A 15882-nucleotide genomic window follows, 5' to 3' on the forward strand; every position below is an offset into this window, starting at 1 on the left:
AATGAGAGAGTGCCACCTGCCTTCGATACAAATTCTCCTTCTGTCCAATGATGAAAGAGGGGCTGGCAGGTCTCTGAACAATGGAGGAGGTGATGGCTGATAATGGGATTAGGTATCCTGCTGTGTGGGGACAATAACCCTGTTGAAACTCTTACTGTCCTTTTGCAAAAACATGCTTCATAGATGTTAGATGTACACAATAATTATTTTTTTCACCCTGCCAATAATCTCTGCATTAATTTTGATGGAATAGAGTGACTTTATCCTTGTTAACACCAGGCATGGCATAAGACAGTTATTTACCTATAAGGTATCAAAAACATAAAAGCCTGGAAAATGGATAAAGAAATCAGAAGCTTAAAGTGTCTTAACAGGTCACAAATTCCAGAAGAGGTATGTTCTGAAAATGAAATCGGCAGAAAGTAAGGAATAAAGGATAACTTTTTCATTTGTGGAACTAAAACAAGTAAGGGAATCTGCCAATATGAATTTTGTTATTTTTGTAATGTCAACAGATGAAAATCAAAGCAACATGATATATATGCTTAGGCATGTATATCAGCTCTCCCATAGACACACCTCAGGTGTGGCTCTTAATCATCTAAAACCTACGCCAACTGAAACAGAAACATTCTGAACTTGGAGTGTGTGAACAGTTTTGTTGGAAACTGAATTGTATTCTGAAGAAAAGGATCAAATGCAAAACATCGGTGGGGGGAAGGGTGAGGTGAGCTGGCTTCTTGTATAAAGAAAGTTACAAGATTTGTAACATCCTCGGGTTTTGTGGTACTAGTGGGCTCAAAATTTACACTAAACATAGGTGTCAAAGGTAAGGAAATAAACTAGTGCATGAGGGATACGGATAGAGTAGAATGAGACCAGAGTACAACACTTTCCCCTCTGGCTGGGAGCTCCTGCCTCTCTCATTATTCCTCTCCAACAACTGTGTCTACTTCAATTTGTTTCTGGCTAACGTTTTAGAGTGTGCGTTTAGAGATGGCTCTAGAGACAAATATGACTATCTTTATTGCTGCTTCCACTGAACCACATAGTGACAACAGATCTTGTTAGTTTCAGGCATAAAACCTAAAACTCAAGTCATGTTTAGTTGTTAAACAGTGTTAATAGTGATGCCCAGAGAAACGGAATAAGTGGAAAACCTGGCCATAGTGAACGAAAAGGAGGGTGCTGCTGAACAAAAACCTAGGAGATCATTGACTGGGAGGGATCAAGTGCCTGAAGATTTTTTTAAAACCCAAGTTTTTCTGTACATTTTTTTTGAGAAAATAGTCAGGGAAAACCTGCATGTTTAAAATGGCACTCCATAGAGCTGAATCAGCAGCTCTTTGAAGAGATGATGACTGCATTTGAGACTTCTGTTGAAACTTGTTTTGTGTCTTCGCCTTAAGCAAGGGCTGGATGAAGCAACACCTTACTGGCTAAGTCTTCCAATAAGCAACGCCTATAAATTGCATACCAAAAAGCTGTTCACTTGAAATTGCTGAAAGGCACTTAGGCAATTACTCAGGATGCTATTCCAGCATGGAAATAAAAGTTACAAGACTCTTTCCCATGGCTCAACTGGGATCATGTGTTAGGAAGCCTTGTATTTGCAGTCAAAACCCCCACCCTCTTGTTGTGATTTTCAGTCACCAGGCACATTTTCCCAACAGTTTATTACAAGGCTAAGTGTTACTTAAACACTTCAAGTAACTTGAGACATACTTTTTGTAGAAGTCACAATACAATAAAATTCATCACGAATATGTTTTTCAGTCCTAGTCAGCTTCTCTCTAAAGTTGTTTTAAACCTGATCAAAATATAAGTGGAAAAACGTGATCAGATGAAGAGAAAAATTCAATCATAATGTTATATTTGTGTTTCCAACAATATAGTCATAAAATAGGAAAAGCAGGGACATTTCTAAATACTTTGGAATATGTGGTGGAGTGCTTTCATGGACTCTAGACTTTCATTCAGCCTTTTGCAGATCTCACATAATCCAAATCACAAGGTCTTTGATAGCCAGTGTCTATGCAGGCTGGATCATTCTGGTATTTATAGTCCAAAAAGTAGCTTTTTGAGACTCTGGCAAAATCTGTCCACATATATACCCCAACTGATATTCAAACTGTGTATTGTTTGAGAATGCAAAGAGAAAGACAGAAGGCAGAACTTAAAGCTTTTTAGCTCTAGTGTTATCTATTGATCTTCTTCAATGATTCATTGCATGGGTATTAGGAAACTCTCTGTCCTCTGACCTTTAAATTAAAAATATTAAGCATTTGTTGCTGTCTATAATTGACTATACAAAAGAACTTTGAAGATGCCCATTCAGGTCAGTATTAAATGGTTAATGATGGTGTTTGATCACTAAAGCTGATGTTTTTCTTGACACAACCACACCTATCTTATTGAGAAGCATCTGATTGCCTAAGATGAAACTGCCAATGAGTCCAAAGTCATGTATTAGCTTGACAAAGAACAACACCCATGACACTGAACAGGAAGTCATAAACAATTTGGACACATGGACTCCAGGAAAGATATCATATCACTTTATAATTGTCAGGAAAGAAAGATGGGGAGGGATTGGGGCTTATATTTTATGAGTTTTCTTTTTTCAGTAGGAAGAAGACTGAAAAATATAGCAAATGTCTTCTCTGGGATCTTGTGCATGAAATAACCTCTGGATAGTTTTCCAGGAGACCCCGCCCCCCACTTTTTTTTTTTTTTTAGAGAGTACTATTTTGAAACAGTTTTTGAAAATGTGTTTGTTCTAAGTATGACTGTCTTGATTCCAAGCATACATTTAATGCCTTTAATATTAATATTTAACACAGCCTTGGAGACAACCTGCAAAGATTATTGAGCAGGTTGCGTCTGTCTCTGTCTCTGTTCTATGTTATATGGCATTGAATGTTTGCCTTATATGTGTACAATGTGATCCGCCCTGAGTCCCCTTCGGGGTGAGAAGGGCAGAATATAAATACTGTAAATAAATAAATAAATAATCATCCTTGTACAGTTCTAGAAATCTATGGAATAATCTGAGACTGTGAGATATGACCTGCTGAGGGAAATACTCCTAATGAATAAGTTTGATTAAAGAGACTATTCCTCCATTACACAGTTGATATTGGCTCCTGAGTGGGAGTTAGAGTCACGTGCAATATATAGAAGAGGTAAGTGAGCACAACAATGTCTTTGCTGTCAAAATGACAAAAGGTGAGGCACTGGGTGTTGGCTGAGGAACTCCCAAGATGGCTGGAACAAAAAGTAGAAAATGCTTAATTTCAGAAGGAAACTCATATGACAAGAAATACCTTTTCCTGTCTGAGTTCAGAAGATGACTCTCAAAAAGCATCTGAGGGCACTTCTACACCCCTCTAGAAGAAAAAGTTACATTCTACTGTTGACATTTGTTTGGGCCATGCATTTTGAGATGCAATACTGAGACTTCTGACATTCCTGCAGTGATATCAATATTGACTGCCTTCTCCTTTGATAGCCCTTCAACTCAATATCTTATGGCAGTTATTATATGGCTCCTGTAGGCAAGGTATGAAAGTGAACAATGTGCATTTTAGATGTCAGACAGGCAGCTGTTTATTACATTAAGTATTCTTCCCTCTGGCAGGAGGTAACACAAAAGTGTCTGAAAGCAGAAATAAAGAAGAACTTGCTGTAATGAGAATATTATAGTGTATAACAAGCTCACAATGAAGTGCTGATAAAAAAAAACTCCACAGCAAACATTTAGCTCCCTTTTCAGTTGTTAGTCAAACATGTGAGAGGATGACTACCATGCTGCAGCACCTCCACTGGTTGCCAATCTGCTTCCATGCAAAATATAAAGTGCTGGTCATTACCTATAAAGCCCTAAATGGTTCAGGTCCAGACTACTTACAGAATCGCATCTCTGTTTACAAACCAGCACAAGTGATGTGATCCGTGAAGGAAGCCCTCCTCTCGGTCCCACCTCCGTCTCAAGCACGGCTGATGGGAATGAGAGAGGGGGCCTTCTCCATGGTCTTTCTCCGCTTCTGGAACTCCCTCCCTAAAGAACTAAAAACTTCCCCCTCTCTCCTCGCCTTTAAAAAGCTACTAAAAACACACCTATGCAGTTTGGCAAATGGATAGGAGGACAACTAATACCGGTATGCCTCGGTATATAACATCACTTAGATATATTAAATCTTTCTAGCTACTGGAATTAATCTCAGCCTGTTAACTGTTGAGAACCATTTTACCTCCAATCATGGTTCTAGTTGTTTTAAATTTTATCCTGTTTAAATTCATATTATGTGATTATGTTTGCTATGGTTCTCAAGTTCTATTTTTGGTTAATTTCTATTTGGTATTAAGTTTATAGTAATGGCTGTTCTATTTTCTTTGATGTGCATTGTCTTGATGCAATTTGTTATTATGTCATTTTCCTGGAATTGAATATTTGCTATATGTGTTGGAAACCGCCCTGAGTTCTTTTGGGGAGATAGCAGTCTATAAATAAAGTTTTATTATTTTATTATTGTTCAGTGTACAAAGAGAAGGAGTACATCAGCCTTCTTCCTTCTCAATTTCTGTCCTTTCTGTTGCTCTCCAGATATGGATAGCAAGAGGTCTGAAGTGAAGAGCTTCTATTACACTAGGTAACAACATTTGGAAAAAGTTCTGTTCCTGGTTTGAAAGGATTATTTCCTGTTTAATTGTGCAATACTTACTTTGAAAGTAGTTGTTATACTCCAGAAATTTTGTTTTTGTGGCTGCCACAAGCTATGAGTTGGTTGAGACTCTCTGAGATATTCATTGAAAAACTGTGAAAAAGTATTTTTTTTAAAGTAGCTTAAACAGTCAAACCACAAATTGGGACAGTTGAAGAGTATGCATGTGACTGAATAGGCCAAGGGGGCAGGGCCGTAGCCAGAAAAAAATATCGGGAGGGGTTTTGAAAATTTCGGCGGGAGGGGGGGGGGTTGAACCCCTGACTCACCCACCCCCCGGGTTCAGACCTGTCAATATCTGCTTGAGATAGTGCCTGGAGGGACTCTTAATGTTTTACATCTCATAGACTTAGCATGGGGATTTGGTTAACCAGTTAAAATTCATGAGTAAACCAGGTTTTTTTTTTAACCTGAACAATTTCGGGGGGAGGGGGGGGCTTTGAACCCCTAACCCCCCCCCCCCTCGCTACAGGCCTGCATGGAGGTATTTACATCTATGTGGACTAATAACAATGAATTCATACTGTTTCACTGGATCTATAGTATTCAATACTAGCAAACTGCAGTATATATATTACAGGTGGATATCAAGCAATACTTCCCAAAACATATTCTTAATATCAAATTTACAAATGATCCTAGCACAATTATATTGTATATTTCCTCATTTTCTGGGCTTATTTGAATGCAAAAAGTAATTAAAGTGCCTATGATTTATAAATGGTTCTACCCAGTTCTAACACCTATTGCATATTACAAAAAACGCAAAGGCTGATCTTCAAGATGGCCCTCATTTATCCCTCACCTTACTGAGCAGACAGTCTTAGCTGAGACTGCAGAGCAAGGAAGATGTAATCTGTCTGCCTTGTGGTCAGAACGGTTTCTTTAAACATATAGCAAGGGTTGCTTTTAAAAGGCAGCTTTTGTGTACTGAATAAAAGATATGGCCATGAGATGCAGCACTCAGACAACCTCATATCCTTTCCCAGTCTTCCTCAATTTATGACCTCCATTCATTGACAGCATCTCCATAGAAAGCTCTGAGATGCTGTGCACTGACTACACATTCTGTGGTAATTAAGAGTCAGCTGTACTTCAGATTAGTCTAGCTTGGGTACAGATGAATCCGGAATGTGGCTCATAGATGTTTTAATTGCTCTGATTAAGCTACAATGGCTGCAGTCCTGCACCTGGCTAAGCTGCTTAACTCCTACTGACTCCAAGGGATTTAAGTATGATTGCAGGCTGAAGGCAAAAATCAGTTACAAATGTATGTTAATTATTCCAGAGGATAGCTTGGGAAAGCTTAGGATCCGAGTTTCAGAACCTCCAAGTCAACATGATCACTGACTGGGGTTTTTAGGTAGTTGGAGTCCAGAAAATAACTTTTCCAAACTCAGTATGGAAAGGAAGGCAATCTCAGTGTGACCTCTAGCTAGCTAGATATAATATATGTGTGTGTGTGCAGGGCCGGCCCGAGAAAAATTTAAATGTTAAGCAAGGAGGGAAAATTGCGCCCCCCCGCTGCGCCGCCGGAGGCGTGGCCATGCACCGCAGGAAGCGGGGCATGGCCAGACCTGGCCCTGCCTCCCGCGCCCAGGCCCCGCCTCCCACGCTGCTTGCCCTGACCCCACCTCTCGCACAGTGTGGGAGGCGGAGCCAGGGAGCATGGTGCGGGAGTCGGGGCACCGCCCAGACGGGGCCCCGCCTCCCGCCCCACACGCCCTGTCCCGGCTGGCCTCCACAGCGCCCCCGGGGACCGTGCGCCCGAGGCGGGCGCTTCAGTGGCCTCCGTATTGGGCCGGCACACACACACACACATTATTTTCATCCTGCCCTTCTCTCTGTATAAGGACACAAGGCAGCTAACAATAAATATGACACAATGCAAATTAAAACAAGGTAAATGTGTGTGTGTTTATGTGTGTGTGTATATATATATATACCATTGCTCAATGGCTGAAGAATATTTTCACCTATGAAAGGCAAGCAGGGATGGGTCTATTCTGGTCTTTCTAAGAAGTAAGTTCCAGAGTCTGGGAGCAGCCACTGAGACCCCACCCCCACCCCCACCCCCCAGCACAAACACCTTGTTCCCACCAAACAAGCTTGAGAGGATGATGGGACAGATCTAATGCCAACATGGCAGAGATATAAGTTAGAATCTTCTATGGCAATTACAAATGTATAACCTAGAGCACGCAAGGCTGCTTCCCAGTAAATCGGGATTAGAGAGATTCAACAGGATTCACTTCATGGCTCTGTAACTATGATGCTTTGCTGTTGTGTGCCTTCAAGTCTTTTCTGGCTTATGGCAAACCTAATATGAACCTATCACAGGTTTTTTTTTTTGGGGGGGGTGGATGGATTTGTTCAGGGGGAGTTTGCCTTTGTTTCTCTCTTTTTTGTGTCAGGAGCAAATTGAGAAATTGCAAGTCACTTCTGATGTGAGAGAATTGTCCGTCTGCAAGGACATTGTCCAGGCAACACCTGGATGTTTGATGTTTTACCATCCTTCTGGGAGGCTTCTCTCATGTCCCCGCATGGGGAGCTGGAGCTGACAGAAGGAGCTCACCTGCTCTTCCTGATTCAAACTGCCGACCTGTCGGTCAGCAGTCCTGCTGGCACAAGGATTTAACCCATTGCACAACTGGGGTTAAAGAGAGAGTGATTTGCCAGAAGTCAAACAGTAGGTTTCCATGGCTGAACAAAGATTCGAATCCTGGTCTCCCAGAGTCCTAAGGTGCACCTACCCTGTAGAATTAATGCTGTTGGACATAGCTTTAACTGCCATGGCTCAATGCTATGGAATTGAAGGAATTGCAGTTTGGTGAGGCGCCAGCACTCTTTGGCAGAGAAGGCTAAAAACCTTGTAAAACTACAATGCCCAGGATTCCATGGCATGGAGCCACAGTAGTTAGTGGTGTCAAACTGCATTAATTCTACAATATAGATATACTCCTAGTCAAATACTGAAACCACTACACCATGCTAGTTACACAAAATGTAGCATTTCCACATACTGTAAAAAATCCCATATAATGTTACTACCGTTCTCCTTATTAAATATTTTTTCTTCTAACTGCAAGACAATTATTTCTGTTTTAACTTGTAAACGGTGTGCTAAGAGTCCACCCAGCCCTTCCTTAACTCTCATTGTTCACTATCTGTCTAATTCCCTTTGAGACTCAGCTTCTACACCTCACAGGCAATGTGTAGAGATTCGTATCTCCAGAATGGCTGTTTTTATAGATTCCCAGTACAGATTGGATGAGCTGCTACAGCAATGACAATCCTGTGCTTTATATAGCTGAACAAAAGGTATAATTGTCCTCCATGAAAATATACATTAGGGCAAGGAAGAATGGAAAACAAAAACCCACCGAAGAAAAAGTACATGCAAGCTGCAAATGCCTACAAGTCTCTAATTAACTAATATATGGACAGTTCTTTGATGCTATCAGAAGGTTTTGGCATTACACATTTGCATTTCGTATTATTACAGAGAAATGCGAGCCAGGTACTTTGATCTTTGGTGCAACAGGTGTAAGATGAAATGAATACCGGAACCGAGGATATGCTTGCTTACCTTAAAAGGAATAGACCAGTATATACAGAATAAGCATGTTTGCTTAGCCAGATCTAGAATCATACATGGTCCCTGTTCACACTGGGAATCCAAGTCTATGCCAAGTTCTCGCACCATTAACACATCTTATCTATTTACATATGTAGATTTAACTGGTATATGCACATTGCTTATTTTAAGGTTGTTTCATCAAGTAATGACTTGCATGCATGAACAGGTTCAGTGCAGACAGAACATCACAGGATTGCTCGTCACATTAAACACTGCATTATACAATGGACACACATTCACAGTTCATTCTATGACATGAAAATTGCAGAAGAGCCATGATTAACCCTTTTAGCTTTCTTTTTTAGCTAGGTGGTCTGCTGATTTTTTGGCTATGTTGGAAGAGAAAGCCTGCCTTGTTCCCAACTCCATGGTCTAAATCAGAAAAAAACTCTTCCAAACTGTTTATTGTCCCATGGAAGGAAGGAAATACATGCATTGGTGTTTCTTCTGCCTCCTGTGATTTTACCATAGAATAGAATGGAATAACTTCATTGTAATTGTACAATGAAATTAAATGCTTTCTCCAGCACACATCATAAAAACAATACATCAAATCCTCCACACTTCAACCACCACCACCACACAGCTCCAAATGCCACACCAATGTGAAACCATGGAGTTCAATATAGGTACAGCTCTAGGATAAAAGCTATCTCTCTGTCTGTTTGTCCTTGTCTTTGTCACGCTGTGCCGTCTGCCAGATGGTAATAATTTTAAAAAAATGTGGGATAAGATGAATTCTTAAGAATGCTCTGAACTTTCTTAAGGCTGAGGGACCTATAAAATTCTAACGAGAGAAGAGGGCAAGAAATGATTCTCTGTGCAGTAGTGGTGACTCTTTGGTGTGCCTTCCTATCTGTCACTGTGCAGTTATCTGACTATGCACAGATGCAGTAGGTTAGGACACTCTCTATAGCACAGTGGTAGAAAGTCACCAGCAGTTTTTCATTCAGTTGTTGGTTCCTTAGAAGTCTCAGATAGTACAATCTCTACTGGGTCCTCTTAAGTCTGGAAGGGTAAGGTGGGAGTAGTGAAACACTTTATGAGAACATTTTTTTTCCTCAAGGTGAAATGGAAACCACACCAAATGCACTTTAATGTTGTTGGTTTTTTTTATTAAAAAAAACCTTTATGTATCTTAAGCTGCCAACATATCTCTGAATGCTAGTTGCAGGGAGAAAGATACTGTGTTCATAATCTGTTTGTGGTTTCCCACTGTCATCTGGTTAGCTAATGATGAAACCGAATGATGAATGGACTGAGTATTTGGTCTTATCCAGCTTGGCTTTTCTTATGAGTCTTTACACAAAGATTTTATCATGAAAATACTAAGAGCAAACTTGGCAGAAGAAATTACTAACAGGACCTCATAAAACAGAACATTGCTAAGCTTAATGCACTGTTGCTGTTCTATATTCTAATAACTTTATAAACAGCTTATGCAGTGGCACTTAAACTTTGATATATTTGGCAGGTTCTGTTTAAGAGGGTTTGCAGAATTGTGGGAAATTAAACCAGGTCATATAATAAACTAACTGTTCTCTTCTTATTCCCCAAACACAGTAGGGACCTCTTCATGTGGCCGTGCCATTGCGCCATCAGTCACCAGCAAAAGGGGAGGCTCATGGGGTGCTTCGTGTTGCCCTATGTGTTCTTCCTCCTTCCTCCATCATATAATGGATATGGGACAGGGCGCGTTGGCACACTGTCACCGTCACATGTGAAAATGGGTGACAATGCGCATTGCCCTGCAACCCTTTTCTCCATCATATGGGGTAAAGGGGAGGAAAGTGCAGGTAGCTCTGCTGGAGCTACCCAAAACACACTTTCCTCCCTGTGGTGAAAGAGGAAGCACCTTCCCACACTTCCTCTCTACTTTGGAAGGACTGTGGGTGGGGCCTACTGAACATTGTCTGATGACACTATGCAGTCCCCATCCAGGCTGCGAAGAAAAGTGGCAAAATAGGGTTATTTAGCCCCGTGTGAAGAGGCTCTAGAAGTATCTTTACTATGCAAGTTTGTTGGATGAAGTTTCATTTATATATAAGTATATGCTGGAGAACCTAGAGATGCCCAGACCTCCGGTTTCCTCCAGAAGTTGTCCACAGAATTATCCTGGAGAACCTACCGATTCCTAGGGAATTGATTATAGAATCACATCGGACACCTAGAGAGAACACTTCTCTAGGCATTGCTACTTTTCCAGTACGATTCTATGGTATGCTTTAGTGGGAAAGAAAATGGGGTTCCCAGTGATATGCAAAAATTGTACTAAATGATGGATTTTGGAAGAGATCCCCTACATAACACATGGGCCTATTGTATAGACATTATGAGAGAGGAGCCCAGCGTGTATAGGACATCTTAATAAACTGCTTTGTCATGTAGCTTCCACTAGGAAGAAACAGTAAACAATATCAATGAGACGTGATGATATGAATCTATCCCTCATCAAAGATAACAGAACAGCATATGACAGAACTGGTTAATGCTTTGGCATTTTTCTTGTCACAAGATCCTTTATGATGACATCATGTTGGTAGTTAAAAAAGAATCTAGTTACTGTTTATGAGCTTGAAAATGTTTCTGGTTTAGATTATTTCTCCAAGATTTCTTCAGCCACCATAGCAATGGTCTTGGAAACTAGAGAATTCTGGGAAATTTAGTCAAAAGAGTAGTATCTGCAAGCTCTAGCACAGGAATATAGATGCAACCTTGTACTGTCATGCAGGGACGTAGCCAGAAAAAAATTTCGGGAGGGGTTTTGAAATTTGGGGGGGGGGGGGTTGAACCCCTAGCACACACCTCTCACCGCTACAAACCTGTCAATATCTGCTTGAAATAGTGCCTGGAGGGACTCTTAATGTTTTGCATCTCATAGACTTAGCATGGGGATTTGGTTAACCAGTTAAAATTCATGGGTAAACCAGGTTTTTTTTTATAACCTGAAAAATTTGGGGGGGGGGGGTTGGGGTTGAACCCCTAAAACCGCCCCCTCGCTACAGGCCTGCTGTCATGCCATGTGATGTACTAAACATGCAACTGCTAAACAAAGCTGTTGTACCTGGATGGAAAACCCACCTATGACTTTGAGGTTCATGGAGGAGAGATTGAGTAGGTTCCCTGACTCTGTTAAACAAGGCTGAGTATAACAGAAAAGGGGCTGAGAGTAGAGAAACACATTTTAAATTCAAAAATTCCAAACTAGTTTTACAAGAATTTTAACTTAAATACTAGGCATGTGTGATCCATGAAAAAAATGGTTCAATACTCACTTCTAAAGTAGAGGGCGCTGGCACTTAGTTTCTAAAGTCATTTCTGAATTTTGAAGCAAAAAAATTCAAAACTTTCAAAAACTTCCAAAACTTTGTATGTACTTCGTTAATGGTGGGTGTGCATGTGCATAAAGGAAAACATTATCTTCAATGGGGGAAATTGAGGGGCCTCTCTCTCCCTCATTTTTTGAGATATCCTAATGAAATTTGCTACAGTGGTAGAACATGTTTACCCCTGTTAGCTCACCAAATTTCAGAATGTTTTCCTTATCCTCTGATTTTTGGCAAATTTAAATAGCTTTTATAATAAACTAAGGTAAAGGTAAAGGTTTTCCCCTGATGTTAAGTCCAGTCATGTCTGACTCTGGGGGTTGGTGCTCATCTCCATTTCTAAGCCAAAGAGACGGCATTGTCCGTAGACACCTCCAAGGTCATGTGGCTGGCATGACTGCATGGAGCGCCGTTACCTTCCCGCCGGAGCGGTACCTATTGATTTACTCACATTGGCATGTTTTCGAACTGTTAGGTTGGCAGGAGCTGGAGCTAACAGCAGCTGCTCACGCCGCTCCCGGGGATTGAACCTGGGACCTTTCGGTCTCCAGCTCAGTGCTTTAACGCACTTCACCACTGGGCTCCCATAATAAACTATTTTTTAATAATTGCAGAAATCTGTTCCTGGTTTGAAAGTCTTATTTCCTGTTTCATTGGGCTGCTGTCCCAACAAGGGGCTGTTGTTTCTTCCTATGAGTTTTCTTCCTCAGTCTTTTGTTTTTTATGATTGCTCCCATGAGAAAATGTATAGGATGTGGGTGAACTACAATTCCCAAAGGTCTTGATCAACCCTCCCAAAACCTCCCCAGGACTCACAGCTGGCTATATTTGGGCTGTGTGCCAAGCTTGGTCCAGATCCCACTTTTCTTCTTATCCCAGATTATATGGCAGTGGGGACTCATATAATCCAGTTTAAATCAGATAATCTGGGATCAGATCCTGGGATATAGGGCAGTGTAGATTGATCATGAGGCCCCATCCATACTGCCCCTATATCCCAGGATCTGATCCTAGATTATCTGCTTTGAACTGGATTATGTGAGCCCACACTGCCAGATAATCTGGGATAAGAAGATAATCTAGGAGTGAGTTTCTTCTTCCGATGGGGCTTAGCCCGCTTCTAACCAGGAGGGGTCTCTTCCTATGGGACTTACACATACACAAATATAGAGAGGATTTTAAAAGGATTACTGCTAAAACATAGTTTTAAAATGCAACCTTTTCCCTTCCCAGAATGATACTATATTATATATATTTTGCAAACCTTTGCTACTGCAACCAGGTAGAGAAGGAAGATTTCTCTCCATCTTAAGCCCTTTGCAAAGCTCGCTTTCTCTCCAGCAACATTGCCATCCAGCAAGCAGGACCGGCGCTAGGTAATTTTCATGTGTAGGTGAACAGAATTTTGGTGTCTCCCCAGCCGGCCCCCGCCCACTCCTCCTCCTCCTCCTCCTCCTCCTCCTCCTTCTCCTATGGAGCCTGGTGCGGACAATGGCAAGGTAGGGATGCCATGGAGGGAGGAGGAGGAGGGCAGGGCTGGCTGAGAGTGGACAGGGCCACCGTAGGGCCTAGGGGCCTGGAGCTGCCCACTCCCAGCTGGCCCCACCCCCTCCTCCTCCTCCTCCTCCTCCTCCTCCTCCTCCTCGCACCAGAGGCGTCCCTACCTTACCATTGTCTGTGCCGGCGAAGGTCTCTCTTATTGTCCTTCGGGGCACGCCTCCCTCCTCGCCTGCTCGCCTCCGGCAGCGAATTTGGGAGGAGGAGGCGGGGTGTGTGCACATGCATGCATGCACACATGCGGGGGGGGGCATGCCCCCTCCCAGCAAGGAGGGGAAAAAAGAAAAAAGACAAGAAGCTGCTCAACTTGGAGGCACCTCAAGAGGCACCTCAACTGCGTCCCCCAGAGCATGGCGCCTTCGGCAACCACCTAGTTGGCCTAACGGGTGAACTGCCCTTGCCAGCAAGTTTGCAAAGCTCCCTTCTGCAAGCAGGAAGGAAAGGGAGAGCAACCGTTTTAAGCCCACTTGGAGATTTCTATCGAGCAAGTTTGCAAAGCTCGCTTCTGCAAACAGGAAAAGAAGGGAGATTTTTCTCCAGCAACTGCTTTAAGAGCCCTTTGGAAGGGATATTTCTCATATATCTGAAGGTTATCCAAAGGTATTCTGAGGCATGGGTGCCAACGCTTTGAATTGGAAGGTTGAATTTGAAGTGCCAAACTACCTCAGAAACCCCTTCGGATCTATTTTGAATAACAAATTTATTATGATTAACGACATTTTACGATGAACTGCCCATGCCTATTAAGTACTAAAGAGGATATGATCTGTATGTAACATTAAATAAATAAATGAGGGAGAGGAAAAACCTTTCTTATACAAGAAGGTGGATGAGATCAAATTTAAGAGATTAGAGGCACTTCCAGACAGGCCCCAAAATGTGGGGCCTGTCAGGCATTTACCTGAAATATCAAAACGACACCTCAGATAAAAGCAAACTAATTTGGGACAATGCAGGTAAACACTGCTTTGTCCCAAATTAATTAGATACCCCATTTGATCCGGATCTTCCGGGTTGAAAATGCCCGGGTTTAAGGGGTATTGGGTCTTTGGGGACAGACTGCAGGGTAATCCCGGGACAACCCGGGGGCCAGTCCTCACAGTCGTCTTGCACTATTGGGCTCCTGGAGTCCAAAGGTGCAAAATGGAACCCACCCCTACCCCAAAGCCCCTTCAAACTAGCCTTGAAATTTCAGAAAACCTTATTGGGCCTCCATTAAGCTGTTCCAAAGTCCTCCTGGCTCCTAGAAATGATGTCCCAGGAGGTGGGGGGGGGGGTTCCTCTCCCCCCACCTCCTGGCACATCATTTCTATGTGCCAGGAGGACTTTGGAACAGCTTAATGGCAGCCTGGTAAGTTTTTTTTAAAAAAAATTAAGGCTATTTTGTAGGGCTTCTGGGTGTCTGAGTGCCCTCCCTGTAGTTACCGGGATGGCATCTAGACACCCCCCTGGGAACGCCCGGGTTTTGGGGGAAGGTGTGGGGACAAAAACTCTTGCCAAAATGAGTTTTTTAAAATCAGGGGTTTTCCCCCTGTGTGGAAGCGCCATAGGTAAGACTCTTTCAGACACAAACTGCTGTGTAAGTGTTTGTGGACTAAGTCAACTTGAGCTGGTGAAGTGCTACCGCCTAGTGGTTGCAATAATAACAATAGTAAAAAAAAAGAAAGCAATCTTGGAAATACCACCCCCTAGTAGGCAAGTACATTCAAAATTATAAAGTATGACACCTTAAAAGGTGTCATTTTTTAACCTGAGAAAACTTTTTTTCTAGGAATCTCTAGGATAGGTGCTCAAGTACAACTCTGTGATTAACTTCTGCTGCAAATTGATCATAAAATTGCATCAAAAGACCTACAAATGACTAGAGAAATTCTCTCTCTAACCTCAAGGTCCTCCAATAGATCTCTGGAAGAAGTTTACCATAGAGGTGTGCTGGAGAATTTAGTGATTCATAAAGAGCACATTAATTGGATCTATGAATAATCAAATCTACAAAAGTTAAACCTACAAATGTGCAGAAACAGCTGTACTAGTATCTACAGTGAATGGCACCAACTTGCAACAGTCTCAGGCAAGAGTTTTTTCCTGCCCTATTATCAGAGGCGGTCCACCACCGAGGCCAATTAAGTGGCGGCCTGTGGCGCATTGTTCCCGGGGTGCCGTTGAGGCGCCCCCGCTGCGGCGGGGGTGGCAGAGGGAGAGGGGCCGCACGGGCCAAGACAGAGGAGGAAGGAAACCCCTCAGTGCCAAAGCCTGGGATCCTGAGGGAGGGGGGAGGGGGAAAGGAGGTCCCAACACACACACACACACACACCTCACCTCTTCCTCCTCTTCTCTCTCCTCGAAAGGCCTCCCCCTCCTCCACTGGAAGTGAGCTCACAGGGAAAGGGATCGCTCAGTACCTCCCCTTTGAGCCTTCCTCGCCTCTCTATGGGCATCCTGCACGCGCCTGCCATGTTTGGTTTGGGAGGAAGCCAGTGAGAGGGGGAGGCCTACACTTCCTAGAGAGTCTATTGGCTGGCAGCCATTTTCGGAGCTCTACACCCACCCCAAAATAGCAAATTCTACGATTTCCCCCACAGTTCTTCCAGTATGAAAATAGGCTTGGTCTCTCTCTCTTCCTTGGGCCATTCCA

This window comes from Anolis carolinensis, chromosome 1 (assembly GCF_035594765.1).
Source record: "Anolis carolinensis isolate JA03-04 chromosome 1, rAnoCar3.1.pri, whole genome shotgun sequence".
Taxonomy (NCBI): domain Eukaryota; kingdom Metazoa; phylum Chordata; class Lepidosauria; order Squamata; family Dactyloidae; genus Anolis; species Anolis carolinensis.